General features: G+C 39.8%; 1 non-coding gene across 1 annotated transcript; it reads left to right on the top strand.

Moving 5' to 3' along the window:
• The first annotated feature begins 4,962 nt into the window (after positions 1-4,962).
• LOC140302704 (U2 spliceosomal RNA) lies at positions 4,963-5,145 on the top strand. Its single transcript, XR_011915148.1, has one exon. It is a non-coding gene; the product is annotated as a U2 spliceosomal RNA (small nuclear RNA).
• Positions 5,146-14,324: the final 9,179 nt, after the last annotated feature.

The following is a 14,324-nucleotide window of genomic DNA, read 5'->3' as shown; positions in this document are numbered from 1 at the left end:
TCCACCCATAATTAATGAAAAGCGGGCAACAAGTAGGTTCGAATGCCCAACCATACATCATCAAAAGCAGGAGTGGATGTGTTCGGCTACAAGGTTTGAATGTCCAAGCATAGTTCGTAAAAAGCGGGTAAGAAAAGATTCGAATGCCCGAACATACACCATCAAAAGAGGGAGCGGAGGTGTTCCGCTGTAAGAGGGTGTGAACGTCCGACCAAAGGTTGTAAAAAGCAGTTAAGAAAAGGTTCGAATATCCAACCAAACATAATCAAAAGCGGGAGCAGAGCGGTTCGACTGCAAGTAGGTGTGAATGTAAGATCATAATTTGCAAAAAGCTGATGAGAAAAGGTGAGAATTCCTGACTATACACCATCAAATGCAGGAGCGGAGTTGTTCGGCTGTGAGAAGGTGTGAATCTCCGACCATAATTGTTGAAAAATGTGTTAGAAAAGGTAAGAATGCCGGTCCATCCATCATCAAAAGCGATAGAGGTGGTGTTCAGCTGCAAGTAGGTGTGAATGTCCAGCCATAATTACTCACAAACGGGTGAGAAAAGGTAGTATTGCCAGATCATACATGATCAAAACAGGGAGCGGAGGTGGTTCAGCTGCAAGAAGGTGTGAATGTCCGACTAAAGTTCAAATATATTAACAAAAGCGAGAGGAGAGGTCTTCGGATGAGAGTGGTTGAGAATTTCCAACCATAATATATGAAATGCGGTGAAAAATAAGGTGTGATAAAACACTAAAAGGTGGAGCGGAAGTGTTCGGCTGCAAGAAGGTGTGAATGTCAGACTATATTTGGTGAAAAGCAGGTGAAGCAAGGTCTGAATATCCAACCTTACGTCATCAAAAGCGAGATCAGAGGTGTTTGGCTGCAAGAAGGCCATAGTTTACCAACAGCAGGTAAGGTGTGAATGACCAACTAAATATCAACAAAAATAGGGGCGGAGGTCTTCGGATGCAAGTGGGTGTGAATATCCCACCATACAAGTATGGTGGGGAAGCTGTGAATGGCCGACCATAGTTGGAGAAAAGCGTGTGAGAAAAGGTGCAAATGTCCAACCATACATGATTAAAACAGGGAGCGGAGGTGTTTGGCTGCGACAAGGTGTGAATGTCCACCCATAATTAATGAAAAGCGGGCAACAAGTAGGTTCAAATGCCCAACCATACATCATCAAAAGCAGGAGTGGATCTCTTCGGCTACAAGAAGGTTTGAATGTCCGAGCATAGTTTGTAGAAAACGGGTAAGAAAAGGTTCGAATGCCCGAACTTACACCATCAAAAGAGGGAGCGGAGGTGTTCCGCTGTAAGACGGTGTGAATGTCCGACCATAGTTGGTAAAAAGCGGGTAAGAAAAGGTTAAAATACCCGACTGTACACAATCAATAGAAGGGGGGGAATTGTTCGGCTACAAGAAGGTGTGAAAGTCCGACCATGGTTTGTAAAAAGCAGTTAAGAAAAGGTTCCAATATCCAACCAAACATAATCAATAGCGGGAGCAGAGCTGTTCGACTGCAAGTAGGTGTGAATGTCCACAACGTTGTTCTTTGTTGAAATCGATCTAGACATTGATAAATATGAAGGACAAAGCAGTTTCCACTTGGTTTGAGTGAAGGAATTCATTTTATAAAGAAAGAGCAAATCTAAAGTTTCAGGAATCCGAGAATAAGCTTACTTTCATGAGTTCTGCACGATTTGGGATTTTATCTATAAAATGAATTCCTTCACTCAAACCAAGTTAAAACTGCTTTGTCCTTCATATTTATCAATGTCTAGATCGACTTCAACAAAGAAAAACATTGTATTTTGCAGTAGAAGAAAGTGCAACAGTGAAGGACGAGGAATCCGAGAATAAGCTTGTTTTCATACGTTCTGCATGATTTGGGATTTTATGTATAAAATGAATTCCTTCACTCAAACTATGTTAAAACTGCTTTGTCCTTCATATTTATCAATGTTTAGAAAGATTTAAACAAAAAAAAAACAACATTGGACTGTGCAGTAAAAGAAAGAACAAATCAAAAGGTGCAGGAATCCGAGAATAAGCTTATTTTCATGAGTTCTGCACGATTTCGGATTTTACTATAAAATGAATTCCTTCACTCAAACTATGTTAAAATTGCTTTTAACTTCATATTTATCAATGTCTAGATCGACTTCAACAAAGAAGAACATTGGATTTTGCAATAGAAGAAAGTGCAACAGTGAAGGACGAGGAATCCAAGAATAAGCTTGTTTTCATACGTTCTGCATGATTTGGGATTTTATGTATAAAATGAATTCCTTCACTCAAACTATGTTAAAACTGCTTTGTCCTTCATATTTATCAATGTTTAGAAAGATTTAAACAAAAAAAACAATATTGGACTTTGCAGTAAAAGAAAGAGCAAATCTAAAGTTTCAGGAATCCGAGAATAAGCTTAATTTCATGAGTTCTGCACGATTTGGGATTTTATCTATAAAATGAATTCCTTCACTCAAACTATGTTAAAACGGCTTTTACCTTCATATTTAACAATGACTAGATAGATTTAAACAAAAAAACAACATTGGACTGTGCAGTAAAAGAAAGAACAAATCAAAAGGTGCAGGAATCCGAGAATAAGCTTATTTTCATGAGTTCTGCACGATTTCGGATTTTACTATAAAATGAATTCCTTCACTAAAACTATGTTAAAATTGCTTTTAACTTCATATTTATCAATGTCTAGATCGACTTCAACAAAGAAGAACATTGGATTTTGCAATAGAAGAAAGAGCAACACTGAAGAATCAGGAATCCGAGAATAAGCTTCTTTTCAGACGTTCTGCATGATTTGGGATTTTATGTATAAAATGAATTCCTTCACTCAAACCAAGTGGAAACTGCTTTGTCCTTCATATTTATCAATGTCTAAATCGATTTCAACAAAGAACAACGTTGTATTTTGCAGTATAGTAAATTGCAACACTGGAGGTTTAGGAATCCGAGAATAAGCTTCTTTTGATACGTTCTGCATGATTTGGGATTTTATGTATAAAATGAATTCCTTCACTCAAACCAAGTTAAAATTGCTTTGTCCTTCATATTTATCAATGTCTAGATCGACTTCAACAAAGAAAAACATTGTATTTTGCAGTAGAAGAAAGTGCAACACTGAAGGACGAGGAATCCGAGAATAAGCTTCTTTTCATACGTTCTGCACGATTTGGGATTTTATGTATAAAATGAATTCCTTCACTCAAACCAAGTGGAAACTGCTTTGTCCTTCATATTTATCAATGTCTGGATCGATTTCAACAAAGAAAAACGTTGAGGACATTCACACCTACTTGCAGTCGAACAGCTCTGCTCCCGCTTTTGATTATGTTTGGTTGGATATTCGAACCTTTTCTTAACTGCTTTTTACAACCTTTGGTCGGACGTTCACACCTTCTTGCAGCCGAACACCTCCGCTTCCGCTTTTGATGGTGTATATTCGGGCATACGAGCGTTTTCTTACCCGCTTTTTACAAACCATGGTCGGACTTTCACACCTTCTCTTAGCTGAACAACTCCGCTCCCTCTTTTAATTGTGTACAGTCGGGTATTTTAACCTTTTCTTACCCGCTTTTTACCAACTATGGTCGGACATTCACACCTTCTTACAGCGGAACACCTCCGCTCCCTCTTTTGATGGTGTATGTTCGGGCATTGGCACCTTTTCTTACCCGCTTTTTACAAACTATGCTCGGACATTCAAACCTTCTTGCAGCTGAACACCTCCACTCCTGCTTATGATCATGTGCGGTTTGATTTTCGAAAAATTTCTTTAATTTTCTCTAGCAATTATTGAAGGACATTCAGACCTTCTTGCAGCTGAACACCTCCACTCCCTCTTTTGATCATACATTGTCGGGCATTCGCACCTTATCTTACCCGCTTTTTACAAACTTTAGTCGAACATTCACACCTTTTTGCAGCTGAACCACCTCCGCTCCCTGTTTTGATCATGTATGGTCTGGCAATACTACCTTTTCTTACCCATTTGTGAGTAATTATGGCTGGACATTCCCACCTACTTGCAGCCGAACACCACCTCTCCCGCTTTTGATGATGTATCGACCGGCATTCTTACCTTTTATAATACATTTTTCAGCAATTATGGTCGGAGATTCACACCTACTCACAGCCGAACAACTCCGCTCCCGCATTTGATGATGTATAGTCAGGCATTCTCACCCTTTCTCATCAGCTTTTTGCAAATTATGATCTGACATTCACACCTACTTACAGTCGAACAGCTCTGCTCCCGCTTATGATTATGTTTGGATGGATATTCAAACCTTTTCTTAACTGCTTTTTAGAAACTTTGGTTGGGCGTTCACACCTTCTTGCAGCCGAACACCTCCGCTTCCGCATTTCATGGTGTATAGTCGGGCATTCTCACCCTTTCTCATCAGCTTTTTACAAATTATGGTCGGACATTCACACCTACTTGCAGCCGAATACTTCCGCTCCACCTTTTAGTGATGTATGGTTGGCATTTGCACCTTATCTTACCATCTTTTTATACTGATTGCTGAAGATTAAGTTGTTCTTTCTAAAACTACAAAATTTTTTTAATTGTTCAAACTCGATTTGAAGTGGATAAATAAGGAGGACAAACGGTTTTAAGTCAGGCTGATAGAAGGAATTAATTTTATAGCAAAATCTGTATTTCGTCATATGTCGAGAGATGCTTATTGCTGAAGAAGTTTTTTCTCATTCTACAAAGTACAACGTTGTATCAGTTAAGTCTGGCCTGGGTAAAACACTGATGGGTATTTCTGACATGCAATCATGAGGCTTTCCATCTGTGGGGTAGGTAGCAGTGTGGATGGATTAAGTGTAGCACATCTCTCGACAACAAGGTGTGGCTGTGAAAGAAGAACAGTTATGTAGGAGAGATGTCTGGTAAAGATATTTTGTTAAGTAACCATATCACAGCCACTGTATGAGGTACCTTAAGTGTTAATGGGTGAAATAACACCATAAAGACTCAGTTTAATATCTGATATGTCCTCTATACGAGGACTACATATTAAATGGATTTTTAGCAATAGGAGTTGAAAAAGGAGCTTGCTCCGTTCACTCCAAGCATCGACCCGGTACTGCAGTGCCACTGGGAACGGTGCGCTCTTCTCTGCTCTTGTGCAAAAGCAAACAGCGGTGCAGGATGGAAGTTTCAGGGAGCCCAAGATGAAACTTTCTTTTAATCTGCTGAGAAAAGAGAGTGAATGCGAAGTGGACTTTAACACGAATCTGGGAGCGAGCCAATTGCGGGCTAACCGGGAGAATTGCTTGAAAGAAACGCGACACCGAATGAGCGGTCAGAACAAAGCCTCAATACGGTGTTCCCGTGGTGTTTGTGGCTGCCTTGTCTTTTGCACAGAGTAAAAGACAAGGCAGCCATCGAATAGGGCCCGATTGTTCCTACTTGGTCAGCTGAGGAGAAAGGGGGGGGAGCAAGCATCTCAACCAAGCAAAGCCTACCATGGGGAAGGTGGCTATGCCAACTAGCCTGATGCCCTGCTCCCGCAGTGATGGATAGTCTTTCGCCTTTTACTAAACACTTCCGTGGAGAGCAGCACTAATGAGTTGTTTCTAATTTTGGCAGGCTTTACCTTTGCGGGTGAAGCCCTTTCTGTCTGTGAAAAAGAAATCTTGTTACTGTGCAGAGTGACTTCTCTGAGTAGAGTTGCCTTACTTGTTGCGACTGTGCCGATGTTGCTTGAATGGTGCTCGCTGGAGCGTGCGGGAGTGCAAAGTTATGCCATTTAAGGGCTGAAGAGTGCTCAGTGCAGCGGGTGGGCGGAGGTGCAAAGTGACACTCTGGCCACCTATGGCCATAAAAAGAACACTGCTACAAGTGCGCATTGTGCCAGGAAGGGCCCTCGGACGTGAACCAGTGGACAGTTATTGCTTCTCTGCCTTCTGCTATTGCTTGGACCTTTTTTTCGTGTGACTCTGTGCTCCCTCGTCCGAGTGAGCACAGAGGCGATGCTTCTTTGTGGCTGCGTCCTTGGCCTGCAGCCTCTTGGGCTGTTGCTACTGCCATCTGGATCACAGCCACGGGGGGAATCTGCTTGTGCCTTCTTACCAGCAAGTTTCTTGAGGTCCATATGGCGTCTTTGATGGCGGCCAGGGTGAGCCACCTTTTGACAAATTCCTCTTTCCTGAGGTTCTGATTTTGACTCACCCCATAAAGCACCAGTTGTGCTGACAGGACCTCTCTTGCTGGTAAGTACGGGAAATTTAAGGAGTCGGCTGTTGCCCACAAGTCCACAGCAGCACTGCACTCCCAGAAGAAATGCCTCACCGTCTCAGGCGCGCCACAACCTGGACGGGGGCAGGTGGCCGTCGCCGACATACCCCTGGAGTGCATGACCTGACTGGGAGAATCTCGTGAGCCACCATCCATGACAAATCCCAAAGTCTGTTCAGAAGAGCTGAAAGGTTCACACTGCGCCAAACTGTTGAGGGCTCGCCAAGAGTGAGCCCAAGCACTGGACTCACTGGGGCCTGCTCCTGCACAACAGAGAGCAAAGATCGATGGCACGTTAAAACTTGTACATCTTCTTGTTCTAAATTAAAATGGTTTAAAATTGTCTTTATAAAAGCATAACTTTTTGTTAGATTAAAAGACACAGGTACTTTCAGGTCTGATGGTAAAAGTCGTAATCTTCTCATGTAGGCCCCCATCCATAATCTTGCCATTGCAGCTGCCGCTGGGTTTTTGGATGGGTTAATTGCACACTTTAATTGGACAGAGGTAAAGAGACTTCCTAAAAACAAATACAGATCTGGTACTGCTTTCCCTCCCTTCACTTTTGGCTTCTTCAGTACTTCCCTCCTCAACCTTTCCCATTTGGAGTTCCATAAAAAATAAAAGATGGATCGTTCCAGGTCTAAAATAATTTATTTTTAGAATAAGTAAATGAATAAAGTTTTGTCTAGCAGGTCAAATATGTGCAAAATACAATCAACAGGGCAATCTAAGACCAAAACGAAGATAATTCCCTAAGCCAGTGTATCTTTTTCAACATATTTGTTTGGATTTCATTATTTCATTATTGTGTAGATTTCATTGAACTAAATTAATGTTAAGGGAAACGATTCTGCTCAGTGACAACAGAGGTTTTTACCAAATGGACTGAAATATTTCCATGTGCACAAGCCGATGCACTCTCAGTAGCAAAAGCACGGGTAAAATAAATCATTTCTAGATTTGAAATTCCTGAAAAGATCTTCAGTGATAATTTGACACACTGTGTAAACAACGTCATCTCACTGATGGCAAAGAACTTAAAATAGACCTTAGAAACGACTGTGCATATCATCCACAATCAGCAGGTTTCGTGGAGAGACACAATGGAATAATTAAGTCAAGACTGAAAAAAATCATGGAAGAAATGGGAAATATTGGGTTTACTGTTTACCATCCTAAAAATGCATCCTCCAACTAGCACAAGATGAACTCCATTTGAGAAAAGGTATGGAAGACCATTTGTACTCCCACAGTCAAAACACAGTCATCAACTGACATGATGAAGAAAAAAAGAAAAAGAGAAGAAACCTTAGCAGTATACAAATATTAACAAGTAGAGAGATCTCTTCTGTTTAGTCTGTTCCAGGTGAACCGGTGAAGGAATCTCTGAAGACAGTAAAACCCGGGGACTGGATCATCATCAAAGTGATAAAGAAAAAGAACTGGTCCAGCCCAATGGGGGGAAGGTCCATTTCAGGTACTACTTACATCACCCACAGCAGCTGAAGGACTTCTTGGATTCACTTATCACATTGTACCACGACCTTCAGAAGTAGGGGAAGATTATTTACCCACCACTGTTTTCTGAGGCAAAAGTCTGACTACAAAGGGGAATTCTCTCAACAGGAGGGGGTTCATCTCAACCTCAGTGAAGAAAACAACGGCTAACATGAGAACATAGGGTGTGACTAAAATAACCATACAGAGTACCACCACTGTCCCCTTGACATAGAAAGTGCCACACTAGTAATAACATTTATTTAAACTTGGAGATAAATGGAGAAAATAATCTCATATACAATAGCTGAGACAAAAAAAAACAAAAAACTTTTGAAGACACGATTAAAACAACATTTAGAACATACAATAAGCTTAAAAGGAGTGACAAAGCTGCGACTGCGAAGGCATAGAAGTCTAATTAAAAACAGGAGCAGTAGGACAGACTTTTCTGAAATCTGAGTAAGCTCTGGGAATAAAATTTAGATAATGATCAGACTTGGCCTTTCTTATTTCTGCTGTACCTTTATTTCTAAGCTTCCTAAAAGCAAGGCAATGACCCGGGTCCCTCATATGCCCAGCTAGCATCCAAGGTTTATTTATTTTTTAAGTAAAGAAGACAGTTCTGACGAAAGCCAGGGACTAGACCTGTTCTAAGTTCTATACTTTTTAAAAGGGGCGTGTTTATCAACTATGGAATTAGAAGATTTACAAAAATGGTCAAGTGCTAGATCTTCATCTGGGATTTTAACAGTGTCATGAGTATAACTATTCAACAGATCAGTTAAAAAAAAATCCTGCTCATGGAGATGTTTCAGGATCTGGATACCAAGCGTGGACCTAATGTTTTCATTTTTGCAATTCTGATACAGGCTATTGAGCAGTGATAACTAACACCAAGTTCAGATACTGCAGATTTTCTACCTTTGATTTGTTAAGATTGAGCCAATCAGGGACAACCTTGAAGGATCTCTTAAGATTGGTTTTGTAGGATCAGTAATTACCTGAGAAAGGTTGATATTGGTACACACCTTTTTTAAATGATCAGAGGCAGAGTTCAACTTGTTTAAATTAAAATTGCCACACAGAGATTGGGTTTAGGCCACATGCACACAGAATGACATCAACAAATATAAGAAATATTAAACATTTACACATAGATTTTTGAATACATGTAGAGGAATGATACTTTGAAATGTGCTCATTGCGGAGTTATGATGAGTTGAGTAATGAACTATTCTGGGAAAGAGGTTCTATTCCCAGCATCATGATGGACACTCCTGATATAGAAGGTTTCGCTAACGCATTGGAATTGTTGTACTATTTTCATATGCATGTGCAATGAAGAATTGCTTGCTGCTGATAAATGCAAAGAAGAACAGCTTACACATAGATGCTCACATATAGGCTGCTGAATGCAACGAAGACCTGCTTATCCAGTAAAGTTCAATGTCAATGTGTAATATTCAATTAGGATTTGCAAAACAGTGAAGTTAAACAATGAATGGGTCCATAGTCGGTATGACAAGACTAAAGGAATATTTACCTGGGTGTACGTTCAAACAGAGATGAGAAAATTGCGATAAATAATTGTTTGTTTGTTTGTTAGTATGTATATGAATGTTATGTGTATAAACTGTGTTGAGTTGTAGTTACTCAGTAGTGTCTCAGTGAAACAACCGACGGGGGAAGCCTTGCGGTGACAACAAAAGCAGTGTTTTACTGATCAGTCAAGTTGCTCCAGTGTACTCCATACAAACTGGTTGGTTACTGAAGGGATAGAAAATGGGGAATACTTGTTTTAAAGCAAACAAGGAATTAGATGGGAAAAATACATGTTTTAACGGGACCCAGACAATATTAAATACTCAGACAGATGGGAGAAGAAGTGTAGTTTTGTAGGAAATCACAAAATTATTACATAAAATTAGTGAAATCAATTGAAGAATGCCTTTCTGAAGAGCTGTTTACCACAGATGAGCAGCTTTGCGACCAAGCACATTGTAGATCGCTTTACTGCCAAAATGATCTAATTTAATGGATTGGTTTAGACATGCATAACAGCATTTTAAGAACAAAGAGAGAAACAAAAAGGGACAACGCTTCATGGTGGAAGGTGATGTATAAATAACTGTGTATATGATGAAGGAGAGACCATTTGAGCACCACAGCCATTTCGCAGCACAGGGACAGCAGTCCAAGTTAAAGGATCTCCCACGTGGTATCACCTGTCACACTGTGTCAAGGCATCAAAAGAAGAAAAAATCACCAAACTCAAGGACAAAGAGACGAAGACTCCGGTGAACGAAGAGAGAGGACTGACAAACCAGAAATACAAAAGGATGCTCGATATCAAGATCCAAAAGAAGAGGCTAACAATGGCCACGAACACTTACGATGCTGGGAATGATGCCAGCAATGAACAGAGAAGAAGATTCAGTGTCATCAATCTGCAACACGTGCCTCTAATGAGGGGGTGAATATAGAATCCTCAACGATTACAACGTCTCTGGGAACTGTGACAACAACAAGGTTTAAACCATTTTGATATATATTGTAACCTATTGGCAAAGGACTAGTGCTGAAAATGAGGTAAATCTAATCCACCACTGTCCTTGGTCTTCTGTAGGGTTTTTAAACTAAGGGTTTGTTTTTCCACAGAAATTTGGAGATGCATGAATCTAGTGACTTAAACCAAGTAGCAGATGGTTTTATGGGGATCATTGAGAACAAATAGTTAACTTTTGGTAGTATCATCATTTTAATGGTTGTAACTCTCCCCATAAGTGATATAGGTAAGGACTTCCAACGAGAGAGCTCGTCCTCTATTCTCTTTAATAATTGCACATAATTTAGCTTTGTTAGCTCTGAGAGCCTGGAGGAAATGTTTATGCCTAAATATCTAATATTTCCTGACTGTAAAGTGATCGCAGGTATATTCTGGACCCTACAGTTAATGGGCAGAACTGTGGTCTTAGACCAGTTGATAGAGTAGTCACAAAGTGCAGAGAATTTATTTATGAGTGTGATCGTGTGAGTGAGAGACATCTGTGAGTTCTGAAGGAAAAGTAATACATCATCAGCATAAAGACTTATTTTATGCTCAATATTTTGGGGTTGGATGCCTTTAATATTTCTATCTTGTCTGATAGCAGCTGCTAAAGGTTTGATGAAAATAGCAAAAAGTGAGGGAGAAAGTTGGTAACCCTGTCTTGTACCTCTCTGCAGACTGAAGCTTGGAGAAGTTTGATCATTTGTCCTGACACTTGCATTTGGGGAGCTATATAATATCCTTATCCAGTTGATGAAGTGTGACACAAACCCGAATTTGTTTAATGTTGCGAATAAAAATTTCCAGTTCACTCCATCAAATGCTTTTTCTGCATCTAGAGAGGCGATTATGGTTTCCAAGTTGTTGATGGTAGAATAGTCTATGAGAAAAAGCGGGTGAGAAAAGGTGCGAATGTCCAACCATACATGATCAAAAGCAGGAGTTGATGTGTTCGGCTACAAGAAGGTTTGAATGCCCGACCATAGTTTGTAAAAAGCGGGTAAGAAAAGGTTCAAATGCCCGAACATACACCATCAAAAGAGGGAGCGGAGGTGTTCCGCTGTAAGAAGGTGTGAATGTCTGACCGTAGATGGTAAAAAGCGGGTAAGAAAAGGTTAAAATATCCGACTGTACACAATCAATAGCGGGAGAGGAGTTTTTCGGCTAAAAGAAGGTGTGAAAGTCCGACCATGGTTTGTAAAAAGCGGGTAAGAAAAGGTTTGAATGCCCGAATATACACCATCAAAAGCGGAAGCGGAGGTGTTCGGCTGCAAGAAGGTGTGAACGTCCGACCAAAGTTTGTAAAACGCAGTTAAGAAAAGGTTCGAATATCCAACCAAACATAATCAAAAGCGGGAGCAGAGCTGTTCAACTGCAAGTAGGTGTGAATGTCAGATCATAATTTGCAAAAAGCTGATGAGAAAGGGTGAGAATGCCCGACTATACACCATCAAATGCGGGAGCGGAGTTGTTCGGCTGTGAGTAGGTGTGAATCTCCGACCATAATTGCTGAAAAATGTGTTATAAAAGGTAAGAATGCCGGTCCACACATCATCAAAAGCGAGAGAGGTGGTGTTCGGCTGCAAGTAGGTGTGAATGTCCGACTAAAGTTCAAATATATTAACAAAAGCGGGAGGAGAGGTCTTCGGATGAGAGTGGTTGAGAATTTCCAACCATAATCTATAAAATGCGGGGGAAAAAAAAGTGTGATAGAACACTAAAAGGTGGAGCGGAAGTGTTCGGCTGCAAGAAGGTGTGAATGTCCGACTATATTTCGTGAAAAGCAGGTGAAGCAAGGTCTGAATGCCCAACCTTACATCATCAAAAGCGAGATCAGAGGTGTTTGGCTGCAAGAAGGCCATAGTTTTGCCATAAGCGGGTAAGGTGCGAATGACCGACTAAATATAAACAAAAGTTGGGGCGGAGGACTTCGGATGCAAGTGGGTGTGAATATCTCACCATACAAGTATGGTGGAGAGGAAGCTGTGAATGGCCGACCATAGTTTGCGAAAAGCGGGTGAGAAAAGGTGCAAATGTCCAACCATACATGATTAAAACAGGGAGCGGAGGTGTTTGGCTGCGACAAGGTGTGAATGTCCACCCATAATTAATGAAAAGCGGGCAACAAGTAGGTTCAAATGCCCAACCATACATCATCAAAAGCAGGAGTGGATCTCTTCGGCTACAAGAAGGTTTGAATGTCCGAGCATAGTTTGTAGAAAACGGGTAAGAAAAGGTTCGAATGCCCGAACTTACACCATCAAAAGAGGGAGCGGAGGTGTTCCGCTGTAAGACGGTGTGAATGTCCGACCATAGTTGGTAAAAAGCGGGTAAGAAAAGGTTAAAATACCCGACTGTACACAATCAATAGAAGGGGGGGAATTGTTCGGCTACAAGAAGGTGTGAAAGTCCGACCATGGTTTGTAAAAAGCAGTTAAGAAAAGGTTCCAATATCCAACCAAACATAATCAATAGCGGGAGCAGAGCTGTTCGACTGCAAGTAGGTGTGAATGTCCACAACGTTGTTCTTTGTTGAAATCGATCTAGACATTGATAAATATGAAGGACAAAGCAGTTTCCACTTGGTTTGAGTGAAGGAATTCATTTTATAAAGAAAGAGCAAATCTAAAGTTTCAGGAATCCGAGAATAAGCTTACTTTCATGAGTTCTGCACGATTTGGGATTTTATCTATAAAATGAATTCCTTCACTCAAACTATGTTAAAACGGCTTTTACCTTCATATTTATCAATGACTAGATAGATTTAAACAAAAAAAACAACATTGGACTGTGCAGTAAAAGAAAGAACAAATCAAAAGGTGCCGGAATCCGAGAATAAGCTTATTTTCATGAGTTCTGCACGATTTCGGATTTTACTATAAAATGAATTCCTTCACTCAAACTATGTTAAAATTGCTTTTAACTTCATATTTATCAATGTCTAGATCGACTTCAACAAAGAAGAACATTGGATTTTGCAATAGAAGAAAGTGCAACAGTGAAGGACGAGGAATCCAAGAATAAGCTTGTTTTCATACGTTCTGCATGATTTGGGATTTTATGTATAAAATGAATTCCTTCACTCAAACTATGTTAAAACTGCTTTGTCCTTCATATTTATCAATGTTTAGAAAGATTTAAACAAAAAAAACAATATTGGACTTTGCAGTAAAAGAAAGAGCAAATCTAAAGTTTCAGGAATCCGAGAATAAGCTTACTTTCATGAGTTCTGCACGATTTGGGATTTTATCTATAAAATGAATTCCTTCACTCAAACTATGTTAAAACGGCTTTTACCTTCATATTTAACAATGACTAGATAGATTTAAACAAAAAAACAACATTGGACTGTGCAGTAAAAGAAAGAACAAATCAAAAGGTGCAGGAATCCGAGAATAAGCTTATTTTCATGAGTTCTGCACGATTTCGGGTTTTACTATAAAATGAATTCCTTCACTAAAACTATGTTAAAATTGCTTTTAACTTCATATTTATCAATGTCTAGATCGACTTCAACAAAGAAGAACATTGGATTTTGCAATAGAAGAAAGAGCAACACTGAAGAATCAGGAATCCGAGAATAAGCTTCTTTTCAGACGTTCTGCATGATTTGGGATTTTATGTATAAAATGAATTCCTTCACTCAAACCAAGTGGAAACTGCTTTGTCCTTCATATTTATCAATGTCTAAATCGATTTCAACAAAGAACAACATTGTATTTTGCAGTATAGTAAATTGCAACACTGGAGGTTTAGGAATCCGAGAATAAGCTTCTTTTGATACGTTCTGCATGATTTGGGATTTTATGTATAAAATGAATTCCTTCACTCAAACCAAGTTAAAATTGCTTTGTCCTTCATATTTATCAATGTCTAGATCGACTTCAACAAAGAAAAACATTGTATTTTGCAGTAGAAGAAAGTGCAACACTGAAGGACGAGGAATCCGAGAATAAGCTTCTTTTCATACGTTCTGCACGATTTGGGATTTTATGTATAAAATGA

The sequence above is a fragment of the Leuresthes tenuis genome, unplaced genomic scaffold, assembly GCF_036924035.1.
Source record: "Leuresthes tenuis unplaced genomic scaffold, fLeuTen1.0.hap1 SCAF_2, whole genome shotgun sequence".
Classification (NCBI taxonomy): domain Eukaryota; kingdom Metazoa; phylum Chordata; class Actinopteri; order Atheriniformes; family Atherinopsidae; genus Leuresthes; species Leuresthes tenuis.
Note: the sequence above shows the minus strand (reverse complement) of the source record. Positions and strands in the feature narration are given on the sequence as shown.